Raw genomic sequence first — 23,274 nt, forward strand, 5'->3', positions numbered from 1 at the left:
AATACAATGTGGAAGTAATTTTGCGTTATTAGGAAAAATGTAATAAGTTGAACATCCGCAGTAAACAATTTGTGAGGAATCGGAAGTATATCGCATATGCGATATACTTGGCTCTCTGCACACGTCCAGAGAGCCAAGTTATTTTTGCACGAATATAATTTGCGGAGTTTGTAACCGCGGTCAGATGGCACTGAAGAACGGCGCCGGCTGTGAAATAAATAATATTTGAGATTGTCACAGTGGTGATTCATAAATTCCCAAGAACATTTGCAGTGTCAAAAGCCGGAACCTGCAGGGAACAGGAGAAACGCGGGGATTCTAGGTAAAGAACAGAATTTGCAACAAATTAGGAAGACCTAAACACAAACGTAGTGCCTCTCTTTCTAACAGGATGAAAGGACGGGTCTCGTAGGCTGTATATCCAGAGAAGACCGCGCAACCAAATTCTAATGCAGGGTGAACGTACATACGATATATGATTAGGAGTGCATCCCTTTTCAATCCTGTTAGGCGATTGCTCAGCGCACGCAATATGCCAATTGCATGGGTACCTTTCCTATATTCACATGATCTACGTATGTGCGCCAGTTGACAGAGGTGCTATAAGTCATTCCAAGGTATTTGTCATACTCTACCTGTGATCTTGAAGGTGATGAGACAATGAGATGTGCACTGTGTCCTGTATCAGAAAGACGAGGAGAGCACAGTTGCTGGCATTTAGGAAAAAGGGATTAACATCTAACCACATCGCACGAGCGCAAAGGTAAGTTTGCAGTCGTTGGTATAACGTGTCGATATCGTTTGCGGCTGCGACAAACGCAATGTCATCTGCATAAACATAAGTTGTTACTTCTTGATAACAGGTAAGTCTGCTCATGAGAATATTAAAAAGCACCAGGCAGAGGACTGAGCGTTGCGGTACGCCTCTCGTTTGTTCATACATAGGAGAAAAACGTCGCTTTTTTAGAATGAAATTCTCTTCCACCCACGTATGTGTGAATACACGGTACTATATACCCAGCAGAAGAAAAGTAGCTTTTGTAGCAATAAATTCTCTTTCACCAAAAACTAAGTGAATACACGCTACTATATACCCAGGAACACCAAAGCATGTTAACCGATTCATCAATACAGTGTGCTCCGGGGTATCATATACTTTAGCGAAGTGGAGCGTCAATAAGGCAGCGCATTGCTTATGACGTCGAGCGAGTTGTATTTGGCTTTCTAATTCAACATGGTCATGCTAGCTGCAGCAGCCGGCCCTGAAACAAATCTGACAGGGACTAATAATGAAACTACCAATATATTTCATGATACAAAGGTGGAGAAGCGTTTCAATATTACTCCGCTAGATATAAGTGTAACGGGCCAATTGTTCTCAAGTATATACCCTCCCCCTTCCTTCTTAAGCATCATTATTGCATTGGCAAGCTTCCACTGCAGAGAAATCCAAGCACCTTCAATCGTCTTCGTCCTCTACTATTATAGCGACGAAAAACCAGTTAGGTCATCGTTTTCGTTCTGCAACATGTCTCATTCCTGTGCTTCGGACCAACGAAGCTCCAATTAGCAATCAGCCCCTTACCCCGGCGCAATGACTCTACGGCTGCTGCAATGACTTGCATATTCAAGCAGAAGGATGCATGTGACGAGACAGCGAATTCCACCAAAGAAAGTACACCGTGAGTACACGTTTTAAGGAGCTTTTCCGTTTTCCTCCCTCATAATGGAACTTGAGCTATCCCTGTAGTGATCACGCGGGCCGGCGGTAGCACTTGCATAAGCACGGACAGTGATCTACGTGACTAACCGCCGCATTAAAGGTAAGCACGGGCACAATGCCTGCGCTAGCATTTTATTGCCTCAAAAGACAGTACCCGCAGTCCACTTATTACAAAGCCTAAATGGACAGCTATGCTTGCAGTAGCACGCGAAATGGTGCATCAGACGAAGCAGCGGTTTCCAGAGAAGTGAGTACTTTAGAGAGAACATACTTCACGTGGCTGAGAAGATATTTTGTTGGCTATAGGCGAACGGCATTTGCATTTTCTTTAAAAATTTATCTATGCCCATTGGCTTATTATTCGTGTAACCCGGTCTAAGCACGTGCCTGGAAAAAATTAATTTGTGCCTATTCGCATATTTATTGGGTAAATGTGGGCCCGCGCATGCGTGCTGAGTGATTTAAGCGAAGATCTAGCACTTTTGAAGGAACCTATTTTATGCGGCAAGAGACGATATTGATTTTTCCAGAAAATTAATTTGCGCCTATTCGTTCATTTATTGCGTAAATATGGGTCCGTGCGTGCGTGGGAAGTGATTTAAGCTAAGATCTAGCACTTTTGAGGGAACTTGTTTTACGCGGCTGAGACGACATTTCCCTGCGCAATAGCCTTACTGTTTTTTCGATTTTTCGAGAAAATTCATTTCTGCCTAATCGTTCATTTATTGCGTAACTATTCGTCCGCGCGTCCACGCGGAGTGATTTAAGCGAAGATCTAGCACTCTTGAGGGAATCTATTTTACGCGGCTGAGACGATATTTCCCTGGGCTATAGCCTTACTGCTTTTTCGATTTTGCGAGGAAATTGTTCGGAGCCCATTCGTTCATTTATTGCGTAAATGTGGATCCGCACGTGCAAAGGGAGGGATTTAAGCGAAGATCGAGCACTTTTGCGGCAACATATTTTACGCGGCTGAGACGATATTTCCCTGGGCAATAGCCTGACTGTTTTTTTGATTTTTCGATAAAATTCATTTGTGCCAATTCGTTCATTTATTGCGTAAATGTGGGTCCGCGCGTGCGTGGCGAGTGATTTAAGCGAAGACCTACCACTTTTGAGGCAACTTATTTTACGCGGCTGAGACGGTATTTCCGTGGGCTATATATAGCCTTACTGTTTTTTCGATTTTTCGGGAAAATTCATTCGTGCCTATTCGTTCATTTCTTGCCTAAATGTGGGTCCGCGCGAGCGTGGGAAGTGATTTAAGCGAAGATTTAGCACTTTTGAGGGAAATTATTTTACGCGGCTGAGACGTTATTTCCCTGGGCTATAGACTTACTGTTTTTTCGATTTTTCGAGAAAATTCATTTCTGCCTATTCGTTCATTTATTGCGTAAATGTGGGTTCGCGTATGTGGGGAGTGATTTAAACAAAGATCTAGTACTTTTGAGGGAACCTGTTTTACGCGGCTGAGACGGTATTTCCCTCGGCTATAGCCTTATTGTTTTTTCGATTTTTCGAGAAAATTCATTTCTGCCTATTTGTTCATTTATTGCGTAAATGTGGCTTCGCGTATGTGGGGAGTGATTTAAACAAAGATCTAGTACTTTTGAGGGAACCTATTTTACGCGGCTGAGACGGTATTTCCCTCGGCTATAGCATTACTGTTTTTTCGATTTTTCGAGAAAATTCATTTCTGCCTATTCGTTCATTTATTGCGTAAATGTGGGTCCGCGCGAGCGTGGGGAGTGATTTAAAGAAAGATCTAGCACTTTTGAGGGAACCTATTTCGCGCGGCTGAGACGGTATTTCCCTGGGCTACTGTTTTTTCGATTTTCGTGAAAATTCATTCATCCCTATTCGTTCATTTATTGCGTAAATGTGGCTCTGCGCGTGCGTGGGGAGTGATTTAAACAAAGATATAGCACTTTTGAGGGAAGCTATTTTATGCGGCTGAGACGGTATTTCCCTGGGCTATAGCCTTACTGTTTTTACGATTTTTCGAGAAAATTCATTCATGCCTATTCGTTCATTTATTGCGTAAATGTGGGTCTGCGTATGTGGGGAGTGATTTAAACAAAGATATAGCACTTTTGAGGGAAGCTATTTTACGCGGCTGAGACGGTATTTCCCTTGGCTATAGCCTTACTGTTTTTTCGATTTTTCGAGAAAATTCATTCATGCCTATTCGTTCATTTATTGCGTAAATGTGGGTCCGCGTATGTGGGGAGTGATTTAAATAAAGATCTAGCACTTTTGAGGGAACCTATTTTACGCGGCTGAGACGGTATTTCCCTCGGCTATAGCCTTACTGTTTTTTCGATTTTTCGACAAAATTCATTTCTGCCTATTCGTTCATTTATTGCGTAAATGTGGGTCCGCGCGTGCGTGGGGAGTGATTTAAAGAAAGATCTAGCACTTTTGAGGGAACCTATTTCGCGCGGCTGAGACGGTATTTCCCTGGGCTACTGTTTTTTCGATTTTCGTGAAAATTCATTCATCCCTATTCGTTCATTTATTGCGTAAATGTGGGTTCGCGTATGTGGGGAGTGATTTAAACAAAGATCTAGCAGTTTTCAGGGAACCTATTTTACGCGGCTGAGATGGTATTTCCCTCGGCTATAGCCTTACTGTTTTTTCGATTTTTCGAGAAAATTCATTTCAGCCTATTCGTTCATTTATTGCGTAAATGTGGGTCTGCGCGTGCGTGGGGAGTGATTTAAACAAAAATCTAGAACTTTTGAGGGAATCTATTTTACGCGGCTGAGACGGTATTTCGCTGGCAATATAGCCTTATTGTTTTTTCGATTTTTCGAGAAAATTCATTCATGCCTATTCGTTCATTTATTGCGTAAATGTGGGTCCCCGCGTGCGTGGGGAGTGATTTAAACAAAGATCTAGCACTTTTGAGGGAACCTAGTTTGCTCGGCTGAGATGGTATTTCCCTGGGCCTTACTGTTTTTTCGATTTTTCGAGAAAATTCATTCATGCCTATTCGTTCATTTATTGCGTAAATGAGGGTTCGCGCGTGCGTTGGGAGTGATTTAAACAAAGATCTAGCACTTTTGAGGCAACCTATTTTACGCGGCTGAGACGTTATTTCCCTGGGATATAGCCTTACTGTTTTTTCGATTTTTCGAGAAAATTCATTCATGCCTATTCGTTCATTTATTGCGTAAATGTGGGTCCGCGTATGTGGGGAGTGATTTAAATAAAGATCTAGCACTTTTGAGGGAACCTATTTTACGCGGCTGAGACGGTATTTCCCTCGGCTATAGCCTTACTGTTTTTTCGATTTTTCGACAAAATTCATTTCTGCCTATTCGTTCATTTATTGCGTAAATGTGGGTCCGCGCGTGCGTGGGGAGTGATTTAAAGAAAGATCTAGCACTTTTGAGGGAACCTATTTCGCGCGGCTGAGACGGTATTTCCCTGGGCTACTGTTTTTTCGATTTTCGTGAAAATTCATTCATCCCTATTCGTTCATTTATTGCGTAAATGTGGGTTCGCGTATGTGGGGAGTGATTTAAACAAAGATCTAGCAGTTTTCAGGGAACCTATTTTACGCGGCTGAGATGGTATTTCCCTGGGCTATAGCCTTATTGTTTTTTCGATATTTCGAGAAAATTTATTTCTGCCGATTCGTTCATTTATTGCGTAAATGAGGGTGCGTGCGTGCGTGGGGAGTAATTTAAACAAAGATCTAGCACTTTTGAGGCAACCTATTTAACGCGGCTGAGACGGTATTTCCCTGGGCTATAGCCTTACTGTTTTTTCGATATTTCGAGAAAATTCATTTCTGCCTATTCGTTCATTTATAGCGTAAATGTGGGTCCGCGCGTGCGTGGGGAGTGATTTAAAGAAAGATCTAGCACTTTTGAGGGAACCTATTTTGCGCGGCTGAGACGGTATTTCCCTGGGCTATAGCCTTACTGTTTTTTCAATTTTTCGAGAAAGTTCATTCATGCCTATTCCTTCATTTATTGCGTAAATGTGGGTCCGCGCGTGCGTGGGGAGTGATTTAAAGAAAGATCTAGCACTTTTGAGGGAACCTATTTCGCGCGGCTGAGACGGTATTTCCCTGGGCTACTGTTTTTTCGATTTTCGTGAAAATTCATTCATCCCTATTCGTTCATTTATTGCGTAAATGTGGCTCTGGGCGTGCGTGGGGAGTGATTTAAACAAAGATATAGCACTTTTGAGGGAAGCTATTTTACGCGGCTGAGACGGTATTTCCCCGGGCTATAGCCTTACTGTTTTTACGATTTTTTGAGAAAATTCATTCATGCCTATTCGTTCATTTATTGCGTAAATGTGGGTCTGCGTATGTGGAGAGTGATTTAAACAAAGATATAGCACTTTTGAGGGAAGCTATTTTACGCGGCTGAGACGGTATTTCCCTTGGCTATAGCCTTACTGTTTTTTCGATTTTTCGAGAAAATTCATTCATGCCTATTCATTCATTTATTGCGTAAATGTGGGTCCGCGTATGTGGGGAGTGATTTAAATAAAGATCTAGCACTTTTGAGGGAACCTATTTTGCGCGGCTGAGACGGTATTTCCCTAGGCTATAGCCTTACTGTTTTTTCGATTTTTCGACAAAATTCATTTCTGCCTATTCGTTCATTTATTGCGTAAATGTGGGTCCGCGCGTGCGTGGGGAGTGATTTAAAGAAAGATCTAGCACTTTTGAGGGAACCTATTTCGCGCGGCTGAGACGGTATTTCCCTGGGCTACTGTTTTTTCGATTTTCGTGAAAATTCATTCATCCCTATTCGTTCATTTATTGCGTAAATGTGGGTTCGCGTATGTGGGGAGTGATTTAAACAAAGATCTAGCAGTTTTCAGCGAACCTATTTTACGCGGCTGAGATGGTATTTCCCTCGGCTATAGCCTTACTGTTTTTTCGATTTTCCGAGAAAATTCATTTCAGCCTATTCGTTCATTTATTGCGTAAATGTGGGTCTGCGCGTGCGTGGGGAGTGATTTAAACAAAAACCTAGCACTTTTGAGGGAATCTATTTTACGCGGCTGAGACGGTATTTCGCTGGCAATATAGCCTTATTGTTTTTTCGATTTTTCGAGAAAATTCATTTCTGCCTATTCGTTCATTTATAGCGTAAATGTGGGTCCGCGCGTGCGTGGGGAGTGATATAAAGAAAGATCTAGCACTTTTGAGGGAACCTATTTTGCGCGGCTGAGACGGTATTTCCCTGGGCTATAGCCTTACTGTTTTTTCAATTTTTCGAGAAAGTTCATTCATGCCTATTCCTTCATTTATTGCGTAAATGTGGGTCCGCGCGTGCGTGGGGAGTGATTTAAAGAAAGATCTAGCACTTTTGAGGGAACCTATTTCGCGCGGCTGAGACGGTATTTCCCTGGGCTACTGTTTTTTCGATTTTCGTGAAAATTCATTCATCCCTATTCGTTCATTTATTGCGTAAATGTGGCTCTGGGCGTGCGTGGGGAGTGATTTAAACAAAGATATAGCACTTTTGAGGGAAGCTATTGTACGCGGCTGAGACGGTATTTCCCCGGGCTATAGCCTTACTGTTTTTACGATTTTTCGAGAAAATTCATTCATGCCTATTCGTTCATTTATTGCGTAAATGTGGGTCTGCGTATGTGGAGAGTGATTTAAACAAAGATATAGCACTTTTGAGGGAAGCTATTTTACGCGGCTGAGACGGTATTTCCCTTGGCTATAGCCTTACTGTTTTTTCGATTTTTCGAGAAAATTTATTTCTGCCGATTCGTTCATTTATTGCGTAAATGAGGGTGCGTGCGTGCGTCGGGAGTGATTTAAACAAAGATCTAGCACTTTTGAGGCAACCTATTTAACGCGGCTGAGACGGTATTTCCCTGGGCTATAGCCTTATTGTTTTTTCGATATTTCGAGAAAATTTATTTCTGCCCATTCGTTCATTTATTGCGTAAATGAGGGTGCGTGCGTGCGTGGGGAGTAATTTAAACAAAGATCTAGCACTTTTGAGGCAACCTATTTAACGCGGCTGAGACGGTATTTCCCTGGGCTATAGCCTTACTGTTTTTTCCATATTTCGAGAAAATTCATTTCTGCCTATTCGTTCATTTATAGCGTAAATGTGGGTCCGCGCGTGCGTGGGGAGTGATTTAAAGAAAGATCTAGCACTTTTGAGGGAACCTATTTTGCGCGGCTGAGACGGTATTTCCCTGGGCTATAGCCTTACTGTTTTTTCAATTTTTCGAGAAAGTTCATTCATGCCTATTCCTTCATTTATTGCGTAAATGTGGGTCCGCGCGTGCGTGGGGAGTGATTTAAGCGAAGATCTAGCACTTTTGAGGGAACCTATTTTACGCGGCTGAGGCGGTATTTCACTGGGCTATAGCCTTACTGTTTTTTCGATTTTTCGAGAAAATTTATTTCTGCCTATTCGTTCATTTATTGCGTAAATGTGGGTCCGCGTATGTGGGGAGTGATTTAAATAAAGATCTAGCACATTTGAGGCAACCTATTTAACGCGGCTGAGGCGGTATTTCCCTGCGCTATAGCCTTACTGTTTTTTCGATTTTCCGAGAAAATTTATTTCTGCCTATTCGTTCATTTATTGCGTAAATGAGGTTCCGCGCGTGCGTGGGGAGTGATTTAAACAAAGATCTAGCACATTTGAGGCAACCTATTTAACGCAGCTGAGACGGTATTTAACTGGGCTATAGCCTTACTGTTTTTTCGATATTTCGAGAAAATTTATTTCTGCCTATTCGTTCATTTATTGCGTAAATGTGGGTGCGTGCGTGCGGGGGGAGTGATTTAAACCAAGATCTACCACTTTTGAGGCAACCTATTTAACGCGGCTGAGGCGGTATTTCCCCATGGCTATAGCCTTACTGTTTTTTCCATTTTTCGAGAAAATTTATTTCTGCCTATTCGTTCATTTATTGCGTAAATGTGGGTCCGCGCGTGCGTCGGGAGTGATTTAAACCAAGATCTAGCACTTTTGAGGCAACCTATTTAAAGCGGCTGAGGCGGTATTTCCCTGGCCTATAGCCTTACTGTTTTTTCCATCTTTCGGGAAAATTTATTTCTGCCTATTCTTTCATTTATTGCGTAAATGTGGGTCCGCGCGTGCGTCGGGAGTGATTTAAACCAAGATCTACCACTTTTGAGGCAACCTATTTAACGCGGCTGAGGCGGTATTTCCCTGGGCTATAGCCTTACTGTTTTTTCCATTTTTCGAGAAAATTTATTTCTGCCTATTCGTTCATTTATTGCGTAAATGTGGGTCCGCGCGTGCGTCGGGAGTGATTTAAACCAAGATCTACCTCTTTTGAGGCAACCTATTTAACGCGGCTGAGGCGTTATTTCATTGGGCTATAGCCTTACTGTTTTTTCGATTTTTCGAGAAAATTTATTTCTTCCTATTCGTTCATTGATTGCGTAAATGTGGGTCCGCGCGTGCGTGGGGAGTGATTTAAACCAATATCTAGCACTTTTGAGGCAACCTATTTAACGCGGGTGAGGCGGTATTTCACTGGCTATAGCCTTACTGTTTTTTCGATTTTTCGAGAAAATTTATTTCTGCCTATTCGTTCATTTATTGCGTAAATGTGGGTCCGCGCGTGCGTCGGGAGTGATTTAAACAAAGATCTAGCACTTTTGAGGCAACCTATTTAACGCGGCTGAGGCGGTATTTCACTGGGCTATAGCCTTACTGTTTTTTCGATTTTTCGAGAAAATTTATTTCTTCCTATTCGTTCATTTATTGCGTAAATGTGGGTCCGCGCGTGCGTGGGGAGTGATTTAAACCAATATCTAGCACTTTTGAGGCAACCTATTTAACGCGGGTGAGGCGGTATTTCACTGGGCTATAGCCTTACTGTTTTTTCGATTTTTCGAGAAAATTTATTTCTGCCTATTCGTTCATTTATTGCGTAAATGTGGGTCCGCGCGTGCGTCGGGAGTGATTTAAACAAAGATCTAGCACTTTCGAGGCAACCTATTTAACGCGGCTGAGGCGGTATTTCCCTGGGCTATAGCCTTACTGTTTTTTCGATTTTTCGAGAAAATTCATTTCTGCCTATTCGTTCATTTATTGCGTAAATGTGGGTCCGCGCGTGCGTCGGGAGTGATTTAAACAAAGATCTAGCACTTTTGAGGCAACCTATTTAACGCGGCTGAGACGGTATTTCCCTGGGCTATATATAGCCTTACTGTTTTTTCGATTTTTCGAGAAAATTTATTTCTGCCTATTCGTTCATTTATTGCGTAAATGTGGGTCCGCGCGTGAGTCGGGAGTGATTTAAACAAAGATCTAGCACTTTTGAGGCAACCTATTTAACGCGGCTGAGACGGTATTTCCCTGGGCTATAGCCTTACTGTTTTTTCGATTTTTCGAGAAAGTTTATTTCTGCCTATTCGGTTATTTATTGCGTAAATGTGGGTCCGCGCGTGCGTCGGGAGTGATTTAAACAAAGATCTAGCACTTTTGAGGCAACCTATTTAACGCGGCTGAGACGGTATTTCCCTGGGCTATAGCCTTACTGTTTTTTCGATTTTTCGAGAAAATTTATTTCTGCCTATTCGTTCATTTATTGCGTAAATGTGGGTCCGCGCATGCGTCGGGAGTGATTTAAACAAAGATCTAGCACTTTTGAGGCAACCTATTTAACGCGGCTGAGACGGTATTTCCCTGGGCTATAGCCTTACTGTTTTTTCCATTTTTCGAGAAAATTTATTTCTGCCTATTCGTTCATTTATTGCGTAAATGTGGGTCCGCGCGTGCGTCGGGAGTGATTTAAACAAAGATCTAGCACTTTTGAGGCAACCTATTTAACGCGGCTGAGACGGTATTTCCCTGGGCTATAGCCTTACTGTTTTCTCCATTTTTCGAGAAAATTTATTTCTGCCTATTCGTTCATTTATTGCGTAAATGTGGGTCCGCGCGTGCGTCGGGAGTGATTTAAATTAAGATCTACCACTTTTGAGGGAACTTATTTAACGCGGCTGAGGCGGTATTTCCCTGGGCTATAGCCTTACTGTTTTTTCGATTTTTCGAGAAAATTTATTTCTGCCTATTCGTTCATTTATTGCGTAAATGTGGGTCCGCGCGTGCGTCGGGAGGGATTTAAATTAAGATCTACCACTTTTGAGGCAACCTATTTAACGCGGCTGAGGCGGTATTTCCCTGGGCTATAGCCTTACTGTTTTTTCGATTTTTCGAGAAAATTTATTTCTGCCTATTCGTTCATTTATTGCGTAAATGTGGGTCCGCGCGTGCGTCGGGAGTGATTTAAACAAAGATCTAGCACTTTTGAGGAGGTCTATTTAACGCGGCTGAGACGGTATTTCCCTGGCTATAGCCTTACTGTTTTTTCGATTTTTCAGAAAATTTATTTCTGCCTATTCGTTCATTTATTGCGTAAATGTGGGTCCGCGCGTGCGTCGGGAGTGATTTAAACAAAGATCTAGCACTTTCGAGGCAACCTATTTAACGCGGCTGAGGCGGTATTTCCCTCGGCTATAGCCTTACTGTTTTTTCGATTTTTCGAGAAAATTCATTTCTGCCTATTCGTTCATTTATTGCGTAAATGTGGGTCCGCGCGTGCGTCGGGAGTGATTTAAACAAAGATCTAGCACTTTTGAGGCAACCTATTTAACGCGGCTGAGGCGGTATTTCCCTGGGCTATAGCCTTACTGTTTTTTCGATTTTTCGAGAAAATTTATTTCTGCCTATTCGTTCATTTATTGCGTAAATGTGGGTCCGCGCGTGCGTCGGGAGTGATTTAAACAAAGATCTAGCACTTTTAAGGAGACCTATTTAACGCGGCTGAGACGGTATTTCCCTGGCTATAGCCTTACTGTTTTTTCGATTTTTCAGAAAATTTATTTCTGCCTATTCGTTCATTTATTGCGTAAATGTGGGTCCGCGCGTGCGTCGGGAGTGATTTAAACGAAGATCTAGCACTTTTGAGGCAACCTATTTAACGCGGCTGAGGCGGTATTTCCCTGGGCTATAGCCTTACTGTTTTTTCGATTTTTCGAGAAAATTTATTTCTGCCTATTCGTTCATTTATTGCGTAAATGTGGGTCCGCGCGTGCGTCGGGAGTGATTTAAACAAAGATCTAGCACTTTTGAGGCAACCTATTTAACGCGGCTGAGGCGGTATTTCACTGGGCTATAGCCTTACTGTTTTTTCGATTTTTCGAGAAAATTTATTTCTGCCTATTCGTTCATTTATTGCGTAAATGTGGGTCCGCGCGTGCGTCGGGAGTGATTTAAACAAAGATCTAGCACTTTTGAGGCAACCTATTTAACGCGGCTGAGGCGGTATTTCCCTGGTCTATAAGCCTTACTGTTTTTTCCATTTTTCGAGAAAATTTATTTCTGCCTATTCGTTCATTTATTGCGTAAATGTGGGTCCGCGCGTGCGTGGGGAGTGATTTAAACCAAGATCTAGCACTTTTGAGGCAACCTATTTAACGCGGCTGAGGCGGTATTTCACTGGGCTATAGCCTTACTGTTTTTTCGATTTTTCGAGAAAATTTATTTCTTCCTATTCGTTCATTTATTGCGTAAATGTGGGTCCGCGCGTGCGTGGGGAGTGATTTAAACCAATATCTAGCACTTTTGAGGCAACCTATTTAACGCGGGTGAGGCGGTATTTCACTGGGCTATAGCCTTACTGTTTTTTCGATTTTTCGAGAAAATTTATTTCTGCCTATTCTTTCATTTATTGCGTAAATGTGGGTCCGCGCGTGCGTCGGGAGTGATTTAAACAAAGATCTAGCACTATTGAGGCAACCTATTTAACGCGGCGGAGGCGGTATTTCACTGGGCTATAGCCTTACTGTTTTTTCGATTTTTCGAGAAAATTTATTTCTGCCTATTCGTTCATTTATTGCGTAAATGTGGGTCCGCGCGTCCGTCGGGAGTGATTTAAACAAAGATCAAGCACTTTTGAGGAGACCTAATTAACGCGGCTGAGACGGTATTTCCATGGCTATAGCCTTACTGTTTTTTCGATTTTTCAGAAAATTTATTTCTGCCTATTCGTTCATTTATTGCGTAAATGTGGGTCCGCGCGTGCGTCGGGAGTGATTAAACAAAGATCTAGCACTTTCGAGGCAACCTATTTACCGCGGCTGAGGCGGTATTTCACTGGGCTATAGCCTTACTGTTTTTTCGATTTTTCGAGAAAATTTATTTCTGCCTATTCGTTCATTTATTGCGTAAATGTGGGTCCGCGCGTGCGTCGGGAGTGATTTAAACAAAGATCTAGCACTTTTGAGGCAACCTATTTAACGCGGCTGAGACGGTATTTCCCTGGGCTATAGCCTTACTGTTTTTTCGATTTTTCGAGAAAATTTATTTCTGCCTATTCGTTCACTTATTGCGTAAATGTGGGTCCGCGCGTGCGTCGGGAGTGATTTAAACAAAGATCTAGCACTTTTGAGGCAACCTATTTAACGCGGCTGAGACGGTATTTCCCTGGGCTATAGCCTTACTGTTTTTTCGATTTTTCGAGAAAATTTATTTCTGCCTATTCGTTCATTTATTGCGTAAATGTGGGTCCGCGTATGTGGGGAGTGATTTAAATACAGATCTAGCACTTTTGAGGCAACCTATTTAACGCGGCTGAGGCGGTATTTCACTGGGCTATAGCCTTACTGTTTTTTCGATTTTTCGAGAAAATTTATTTCTGCCTATTCGTTCATTTATTGCGTAAATGTGGGTCCGCGCGTGCGTCGGGAGTGATTTAAACAAAGATCTAGCACTTTTCAGGAGACCTATTTAACGCGGCTGAGACGGTATTTCCCTGGGCTATAGCCTTACTGTTTTTTCGATTTTTCGAGAAAATTTATTTCTGCCTATTCGTTCACTTATTGCGTAAATGTGGGTCCGCGCGTGCGTCGGGAGTGACTTAAACAAAGATCTAGCACTTTTGAGGCAACCTATTTAACGCGGCTGAGACGGTATTTCCCTGGGCTATAGCCTTACTGTTTTTTCGATTTTTCGAGAAAATTTATTTCTGCCTATTCGTTCACTTATTGCGTAAATGTGGGTCCGCGCGTGCGTCGGGAGTGATTTAAACAAAGATCTAGCACTTTTGAGGCAACCTATTTAACGCGGCTGAGACGGTATTTCCCTGGGCTATAGCCTTACTGTTTTTTCGATTTTTCGAGAAAATTTATTTCTGCCTATTCTTTCATTTATTGCGTAAATGTGGGTCCGCGCGTGCGTCGGGAGTGATTTAAACAAAGATCTAGCACTTTTGAGGCAACCTATTTAACGCGGCTGAGGCGGTATTTCACTGGGCTATAGCCTTACTGTTTTTTCGATTTTTCGAGAAAATTTATTTCTGCCTATTCGTTCATTTATTGCGTAAATGTGGGTCCGCGCGTGCGTCGGGAGTGATTTAAACAAAGATCTAGCACTTTTGAGGAGACCTATTTAACGCGGCTGAGACGGTATTTCCATGGCTATAGCCTTACTGTTTTTTCGATTTTTCAGAAAATTTATTTCTGCCTATTCGTTCATTTATTGCGTAAATGTGGGTCCGCGCGTGCGTCGGGAGTGATTAAACAAAGATCTAGCACTTTCGAGGCAACCTATTTACCGCGGCTGAGGCGGTATTTCACTGGGCTATAGCCTTACTGTTTTTTCGATTTTTCGAGAAAATTTATTTCTGCCTATTCGTTCATTTATTGCGTAAATGTGGGTCCGCGCGTGCGTCGGGAGTGATTTAAACAAAGATCTAGCACTTTTGAGGCAACCTATTTAACGCGGCTGAGGCGGTATTTCATTGGGCTATAGCCTTACTGTTTTTTCGATTTTTCGAGAAAATTTATTTCTGCCTATTCGTTCATTTATTGCGTAAATGTGGGTCCGCGCGTGCGTCGGGAGTGATTTAAACAAAGATCTAGCACTTTTGAGGCAACCTATTTAACGCGGCTGAGGCGGTATTTCATTGGGCTATAGCCTTACTGTTTTTTCGATTTTTCGAGAAAATTTATTTCTGCCTATTCGTTCATTTATTGCGTAAATGTGGGTCCGCGTATGTGGGGAGTGATTTAAATAAAGATCTAGCACTTTTGAGGCAACCTATTTAACGCGGCTGAGACCGTATTTCCCTGGGCTGAAGCCTTACTGTTTTTTCGATTTTTCGAGAAAATTTATTTCTGCCTATTCGTTCATTTATTGCGTAAATGTGGGTCCGCGCGTGCGTCGGGAGTGATTTAAACCAAGATCTAGCACTTTTGAGGCAACCTATTTAACGCGGCTGAGACCGTATTTCCCTGGGCTGAAGCCTTACTGTTTTTTCGATTTTTCGAGAAAATTTATTTCTGCCTATTCGTTCATTTATTGCGTAAATGTGGGTCCGCGCGTGCGTCGGGAGTGATTTAAACAAAGATCTAGCACTTTTGAGGCAACCTATTTAACGCGGCTGAGACGGTATTTCCCTGGGCTATAGCCTTACTGTTTTTTCGATTTTTCGAGAAAAATTATTTCTGCCTATTCTTTCATTTATTGCGTAAATGTGGGTCCGCGCGTGCGTCGGGAGTGATTTAAACAAAGATCTAGCACTTTTGAGGCAACCTATTTAACGCGGCTGAGGCGGTATTTCACTGGGCTATAGCCTTACTGTTTTTTCGATTTTTCGAGAAAATTTATTTCTGCCTATTCGTTCATTTATTGCGTAAATGTGGGTCCGCGCGTGCGTCGGGAGTGATTTAAACAAAGATCTAGCACTTTTGAGGAGACCTATTTAACGCGGCTGAGACGGTATTTCCATGGCTATAGCCTTACTGTTTTTTCGATTTTTCAGAAAATTTATTTCTGCCTATTCGTTCATTTATTGCGTAAATGTGGGTCCGCGCGTGCGTCGGGAGTGATTAAACAAAGATCTAGCACTTTTGAGGCAACCTATTTAACGCGGCTGAGACGGTATTTCCCTGGGCTATAGCCTTACTGTTTTTTCGATTTTTCGAGAAAATTTATTTCTGCCTATTCGTTCATTTATTGCGTAAATGTGGGTCCGCGCGTGCGTCGGGAGTGATTTAAACAAAGATCTAGCACTTTTGAGGCAACCTATTTAACGCGGCTGAGGCGGTATTTCCCTGGGCTATAGCCTTACTGTTTTTTCGATTTTTCGAGAAAATTTATTTCTGCCTATTCGTTCATTTATTGCGTAAATGTGGGTCCGCGCGTGCGTCGGGAGTGATTTAAACCAAGATCTACCACTTTTGAGGGAACCTATTTAACGCGGCTGAGACCGTATTTCCCTGGGCTATAGCCTTACTGTTTTTTCGATTTTTCGAGAAAATTTATTTCTGCCTATTCGTTCATTTATTGCGTAAATGGGGGTCCGCGCGTGCGTCGGGAGTGATTTAAATTAAGATCTACCACTTTTGAGGCAACCTATTTAACGCGGCTGAGGCGGTATTTCCCTGGGCTATAGCCTTACTGTTTTTTCGATTTTTCGAGAAAATTTATTTCTGCCTATTCGTTCATTTATTGCGTAAATGTGGGTCCGCGCGTGCGTCGGGAGTGATTTAAATTAAGATCTACCACTTTTGAGGCAACCTATTTAACGCGGCTGAGGCGGTATTTCCCTGTGCTATAGCCTTACTGTTTTTTCGATTTTTCGAGAAAATTTATTTCTGCCTATTCGTTCATTTATTGCGTAAATGTGGGTCCGCGCGTGCGTCGGGAGTGATTTAAACCAAGATCTACCACTTTTGAGGGAACCTATTTAACGCGGCTGAGACCGTATTTCCCTGAGCTATAGCCTTACTGTTTTTTCGATTTTTCGAGAAAATTTATTTCTGCCTATTCGTTCATTTATTGCGTATATGTGGGGTCCGCGCGTGCGTCGGGAGTGATTAAATTAAGATCTACCACTTTTGAGGCAACCTATTTAACGCGGCTGAGGCGGTATTTCCCTGGGCTATAGCCTTACTGTTTTTTTCGATTTTTCGAGAAAATTTATTTCTGCCTATTCGTTCATTTATTGCGTAAATGTGGGTCCGCGCGTGCGTCGGGAGTGATTTAAACAAAGATCTAGCACTTTTGAGGAGACCTATTTAACGCGGCTGAGACGGTATTTCCTTGGCTATAGCCTTACTGTTTTTTCGATTTTTCAGAAAATTTATTTCTGCCTATTCGTTCATTTATTGCGTAAATGTGGGTCCGCGCGTGCGTCGGGAGTGATATAACAAAGATCTAGCACTTTCGAGGCAACCTATTTAACGCGGCTGAGGCGGTATTTCCCTGGGCTATAGCCTTACTGTTTTTTCGATTTTCGAGAAAATTCATTTCTGCCTATTCGTTCATTTATTGCGTAAATGTGGGTCCGCGCGTGCGTCGGGAGTGATTTAAACGAAGATCTAGCACTTTTGAGGCAACCTATTTAACGCGGCTGAGGCGGTATTTCCCTGGGCTATAGCCTTACTGTTTTTTCGATTTTTCGAGAAAATTTATTTCTGCCTATTCGTTCATTATTGCGTAAATGTGGGTCCGCGCGTGCGTCGGGAGTGATTTAAACCAAGATCTAGCACTTTTGAGGCAACCTATTTAACGCGGCTGAGGCGGTATTTCCCTGGGCTATAGCCTTACTGTTTTTTCGATTTTTCGAGAAAATTCATTTCTGCCTATTCGTTCATTTATTGCGTAAATGTGGGTCCGCGCGTGCGTCGGGAGTGATTTAAACAAAGATCTAGCACTTTTGAGGCAACCTATTTAACGCGGCTGAGACGGTATTTCCCTGGGCTATATATAGCCTTACTCTTTTTTCGATTTTTCGAGAAAATTTATTTCTGCCTATTCGTTCATTTATTGCGTAAATGTGGGTCCGCGCGTGCGTCGGGAGTGATTTAAACAAAGATCTAGCACTTTTGAGGCAACCTATTTAACGCGGCTGAGGCGGTATTTCATAGCTTACTGTTCTTTCGATTTTTCGAGAAAATTTATTTCTGCCTATTCGTTCATTTATTGCGTAAATGTGGGTCCGCGTATGTGGGGAGTGATTTAAATAAAGATCTAGCACTTTTGAGGCAACCTATTTAACGCGGCTGAGACCGTATTTCCCTGGGCTGAAGCCTTACTGTTTTTTCGATTTTTCGAGAAAATTTATTTCTGCCTATTCGTTCATTTATTGCGTAAATGTGGGTCCGCGCGTGCGTCGGGAGTGATTTAAACCAAGATCTAGCACTTTTGAGGGAACCTATTTAACGCGGCCGAGACAGTATTTCCCTGGGCTATAGCCTTACTGTTTTTTCAATTTTTCGAGAAAATTTATTTCTGCCTATTCGTTCATTTATTGCGTAAATGTGGTTCCGCGCGTGCGTCGGGAGTGATTTAAACAAAGATCTAGCACTTTTGAGGCAACCTATTTAACGCGGCTGAGGCGGTATTTCACTGGGCTATAGCCTTACTGTTTTTTCGATTTTTCGAGAAAATTTATTTCTGCCTATTCGTTCATTTATTGCGTAAATGTGGGTCCGCGCGTGCGTCGGGAGTGATTTAAACAAAGATCTAGCACTTTTGAGGCAACCTATTTAACGCGGCTGAGACGGTATTTCCCTGGGCTATAGCCTTACTGTTTTTTCGATTTTTCGAGAAAATTTATTTCTGCCTATTCGTTCATTTATTGCGTAAATGTGGTTCCGCGCGTGCGTCGGGAGTGATTTAAATTAAGATCTACCACTTTTGAGGCAACCTATTTAACGCGGCTGAGACGGTATTTCCCTGGGCTATAGCCTTACTGTTTTTTCGATTTTTCGAGAAAATTTATTTCTGCCTATTCGTTCATTTATTGCGTAAATGTGGTTCCGCGCGTGCGTCGGGAGTGATTTAAACAAAGATCTAGCACTTTTGAGGCAACCTATTTAACGCGGCTGAGGCGGTATTTCACTGGGCTATAGCCTTACTGTTTTTTCGATTTTTCGAGAAAATTTATTTCTGCCTATTCGTTCATTTATTGCGTAAATGTGGGTCCGCGCGTGCGTCGGGATTGATTTAAACATAGATCTAGCACTTTTGAGGCAAGCTATTTAACGCGGCTGAGACGGTATTTCCCTGGGCTATAGCCTTACTGTTTTTTCGATTTTTCGAGAAAATTTATTTCTGCCTATTCGTTCATTTATTGCGTAAATGTGGGTCCGCGCGTGCGTCGGGAGTGATTTAAACAAAGATGTAGCACTTTTGAGGCAACCTATTTAACGCGGCTGAGACGGTATTTCCCTGGGCTATAGCCTTACTGTTTTTTCGATTTTTCGAGAAAATTTATTTCTGCCTATTCGTTCATTTATTGCGTAAATGTGGGTCCGCGCATGCGTCGGGAGTGATTTAAACACAGATCTAGCACTTTTGAGGCAACCTATTTAACGCGGCTGAGACGGTATTTCCCTGGGCTATAGCCTTACTGTTTTTTCCATTTTTCGAGAAAATTTATTTCTGCCTATTCGTTCATTTATTGCGTAAATGTGGGTCCGCGCGTGCGTCGGGAGTGATTTAAATTAAGATCTACCACTTTTGAGGCAACCTATTTAACGCGGCTGAGGCGGTATTTCACTGGGCTATAGCCTTACTGTTTTTTCGATTTTTCGAGAAAATTTATTTCTGCCTATTCGTTCATTTATTGCGTAAATGTGGGTCCGCGCGTGCGTCGGGATTGATTTAAACAAAGATCTAGCACTTTTGAGGCAACTTATTTAACGCGGCTGAGGCGGTATTTCCCTGGGCTATAGCCTTACTGTTTTTTCGATTTTTCGAGAAAATTTATTTCTGCCTATTCGTTCATTTATTGCGTAAATGTGGGTCCGCGCGTGCGTCGGGAGTGATTTAAACAAAGATCTAGCACTTTTGAGGCAACCTATTTAACGCGGCTGAGACGGTATTTCCCTGGGCTATAGCCTTACTGTTTTTTCGATTTTTCTAGAAAATTTATTTCTGCCTATCCGTTCATTTATTGCGTAAATGTGGGTCCGCGCGTGCGTCGGGAGTGATTTAAACAAAGATCTAGCACTTTTGAGGCAACCTATTTAACGCGGCTGAGGCGGTATTTCCCTGGGCTATAGCCTTACTGTTTTTTCGATTTTTCGAGAAAATTCATTTCTGCCTATTCGTTCATTTATTGCGTAAATGTGGGTCCGCGCGTGCGTCGGGAGTGATTTAAACCAAGATCTAGCACTTTTGAGGCAACCTATTTAACGCGGCTGAGGCGGTATTTCCCTGGGCTATAGCCTTACTGTTTTTTCGATTTTTCGAGAAAATTCATTTCTGCCTATTCGTTCATTTATTGCGTAAATGTGGGTCCGCGCGTGCATCGGGAGTGATTTAAACAAAGATCTAGCACTTTTGAGGCAACCTATTTAACGCGGCTGAGACGGTATTTCCCTGGGCTATATATAGCCTTACTGTTTTTTCGATTTTTCGAGAAAATTTATTTCTGCCTATTCGTTCATTTATTGCGTAAATGTGGGTCCGCGCGTGCGTCGGGAGTGATTTAAACAAAGATCTAGCACTTTTGAGGCAACCTATTTAACGCGGCTGAGACGGTATTTCCCTGGGCTATAGCCTTACTGTTTTTTCGATTTTTCGAGAAAGTTTATTTCTGCCTATTCGGTTATTTATTGCGTAAATGTGGGTCCGCGCGTGCGTCGGGAGTGATTTAAAAAAAGATCTAGCACTTTTGAGGCAACCTATTTAACGCGGCTGAGGCGGTATTTCACTGGGCTATAGCCTTACTGTTTTTTCGATTTTTCGAGAAAATTTATTTCTGCCTATTCGTTCATTTATTGCGTAAATGTGGGTCCGCGCGTGCGTCGGGAGTGATTTAAACAAAGATCTAGCACTTTTGAGGCAACCTATTTAACGCGGCTGAGGCGGTATTTCATAGCTTACTGTTCGTTCGATTTTTCGAGAAAATTTATTTCTGCCTATTCGTTCATTTATTGCGTAAATGTGGGTCCGCGTATGTGGGGAGTGATTTAAATAAAGATCTAGCACTTTTGAGGCAACCTATTTAACGCGGCTGAGACCGTATTTCCCTGGGCTGAAGCCTTACTGTTTTTTCGATTTTTCGAGAAAATTTATTTCTGCCTATTCGTTCATTTATTGCGTAAATGTGGGCCCGCGCGTGCGTCGGGAGTGATTTAAACCAAGATCTAGCACTTTTGAGGGAACCTATTTAACGCGGCTGAGACAGTATTTCCCTGGGCTATAGCCTTACTGTTTTTTCAATTTTTCGAGAAAATTTATTTCTGCCTATTCGTTCATTTATTGCGTAAATGTGGTTCCGCGCGTGCGTCGGGAGTGATTTAAACAAAGATCTAGCACTTTTGAGGCAACCTATTTAACGCGGCTGAGGCGGTATTTCACTGGGCTATAGCCTTACTGTTTTTTCGATTTTTCGAGAAAATTTATTTCTGCCTATTCGTTCATTTATTGCGTAAATGTGGGTCCGCGCGTGCGTCGGGAGTGATTTAAACAAAGATCTAGCACTTTTGAGGCAACCTATTTAACGCGGCTGAGGCGGTATTTCCCTGGGCTATAGCCTTACTGTTTTTTCGATTTTTCGAGAAAATTTATTTCTGCCTATTCGTTCATTTATTGCGTAAATGTGGGTCCGCGCGTGCGTCGGGAGTGATTTAAATTAAGATCTACCACTTTTGAGGCAACCTATTTAACGCGGCTGAGGCGGTATTTCACTGGGCTATAGCCTTACTGTTTTTTCGATTTTTCGAGAAAATTTATTTCTGCCTATTCGTTCATTTATTGCGTAAATGTGGGTCCGCGCGTGCGTCGGGATTGATTTAAACAAAGATCTAGCACTTTTGAGGCAACCTATTTAACGCGGCTGAGACGGTATTTCCCTGGGCTATAGCCTTACTGTTTTTTCGATTTTTCGAGAAAATTTATTTCTGCCTATTCGTTCATTTATTGCGTAAATGTGGGTCCGCGCATGCGTCGGGAGTGATTTAAACACAGATCTAGCACCTTTGAGGCAACCTATTTAACGCGGCTGAGACGGTATTTCCCTGGGCTATAGCCTTACTGTTTTTTCCATTTTTCGAGAAAATTTATTTCTGCCTATTCGTTCATTTATTGCGTAAATGTGGGTCCGCGCGTGCGTCGGGAGTGATTTAAATTAAGATCTACCACTTTTGAGGCAACCTATTTAACGCGGCTGAGGCGGTATTTCACTGGGCTATAGCCTTACTGTTTTTTCGATTTTTCGAGAAAATTTATTTCTGCCTATTCGTTCATTTATTGCGTAAATGTGGGTCCGCGCGTGCGTCGGGATTGATTTAAACAAAGATCTAGCACTTTTGAGGCAACTTATTTAACGCGGCTGAGGCGGTATTTCCCTGGGCTATAGCCTTACTGTTTTTTCGATTTTTCGAGAAAATTTATTTCTGCCTATTCGTTCATTTATTGCGTAAATGTGGGTCCGCGCGTGCGTCGGGAGTGATTTAAACAAAGATCTAGCACTTTTGAGGCAACCTATTTAACGCGGCTGAGACGGTATTTCCCTGGGCTATAGCCTTACTGTTTTTTCGATTTTTCGAGAAAATTTATTTCTGCCTATTCGTTCATTTATTGCGTAAATGTGGGTCCGCGCGTGCGTCGGGAGTGATTTAAATTAAGATCTACCACTTCTGAGGCAACCTATTTAACGCGGCTGAGGCGGTATTTCCCTGGGCTATAGCCTTACTGTTTTTTCGATTTTTCGAGAAAATTTATTTCTGCCTATTCGTTCATTTATTGCGTAAATGTGGTTCCGCGCGTGCGTCGGGAGTGATTTAAACAAAGATCTAGCACTTTTGAGGCAACCTATTTAACGCGGCTGAGGCGGTATTTCACTGGGCTATAGCCTTACTGTTTTTTCGATTTTTCGAGAAAATTTATTTCTGCCTATTCGTTCATTTATTGCGTAAATGTGGGTCCGCGCGTGCGTCGGGATTGATTTAAACATAGATCTAGCACTTTTGAGGCAAGCTATTTAACGCGGCTGAGACGGTATTTCCCTGGGCTATAGCCTTACTGTTTTTTCGATTTTTCGAGAAAATTTATTTCTGCCTATTCGTTCATTTATTGCGTAAATGTGGGTCCGCGCGTGCGTCGGGAGTGATTTAAATTAAGATCTACCACTTCTGAGGCAACCTATTTAACGCGGCTGAGGCGGTATTTCCCTGGGCTATAGCCTTACTGTTTTTTCGATTTTTCGAGAAAATTTATTTCTGCCTATTCGTTCATTTATTGCGTAAATGTGGTTCCGCGCGTGCGTCGGGAGTGATTTAAACAAAGATCTAGCACTTTTGAGGCAACCTATTTAACGCGGCTGAGGCGGTATTTCACTGGGCTATAGCCTTACTGTTTTCTCCATTTTACGAGAAAATTTATTTCTGCCTATTCGTTCATTTATTGCGTAAATGTGGGTCCGCGCGTGCGTCGGGAGTGATTTAAACAAAGATCTAGCACTTTTGAGGCAACCTATTTAACGCGGCTGAGACGGTATTTCCCTGGGCTATAGCCTTACTGTTTTTTCGATTTTTCGAGAAAATTTAT

The sequence above is a fragment of the Dermacentor variabilis genome, chromosome 5, assembly GCF_050947875.1.
Source record: "Dermacentor variabilis isolate Ectoservices chromosome 5, ASM5094787v1, whole genome shotgun sequence".
NCBI classification, from domain to species: Eukaryota; Metazoa; Arthropoda; class Arachnida; order Ixodida; family Ixodidae; genus Dermacentor; species Dermacentor variabilis.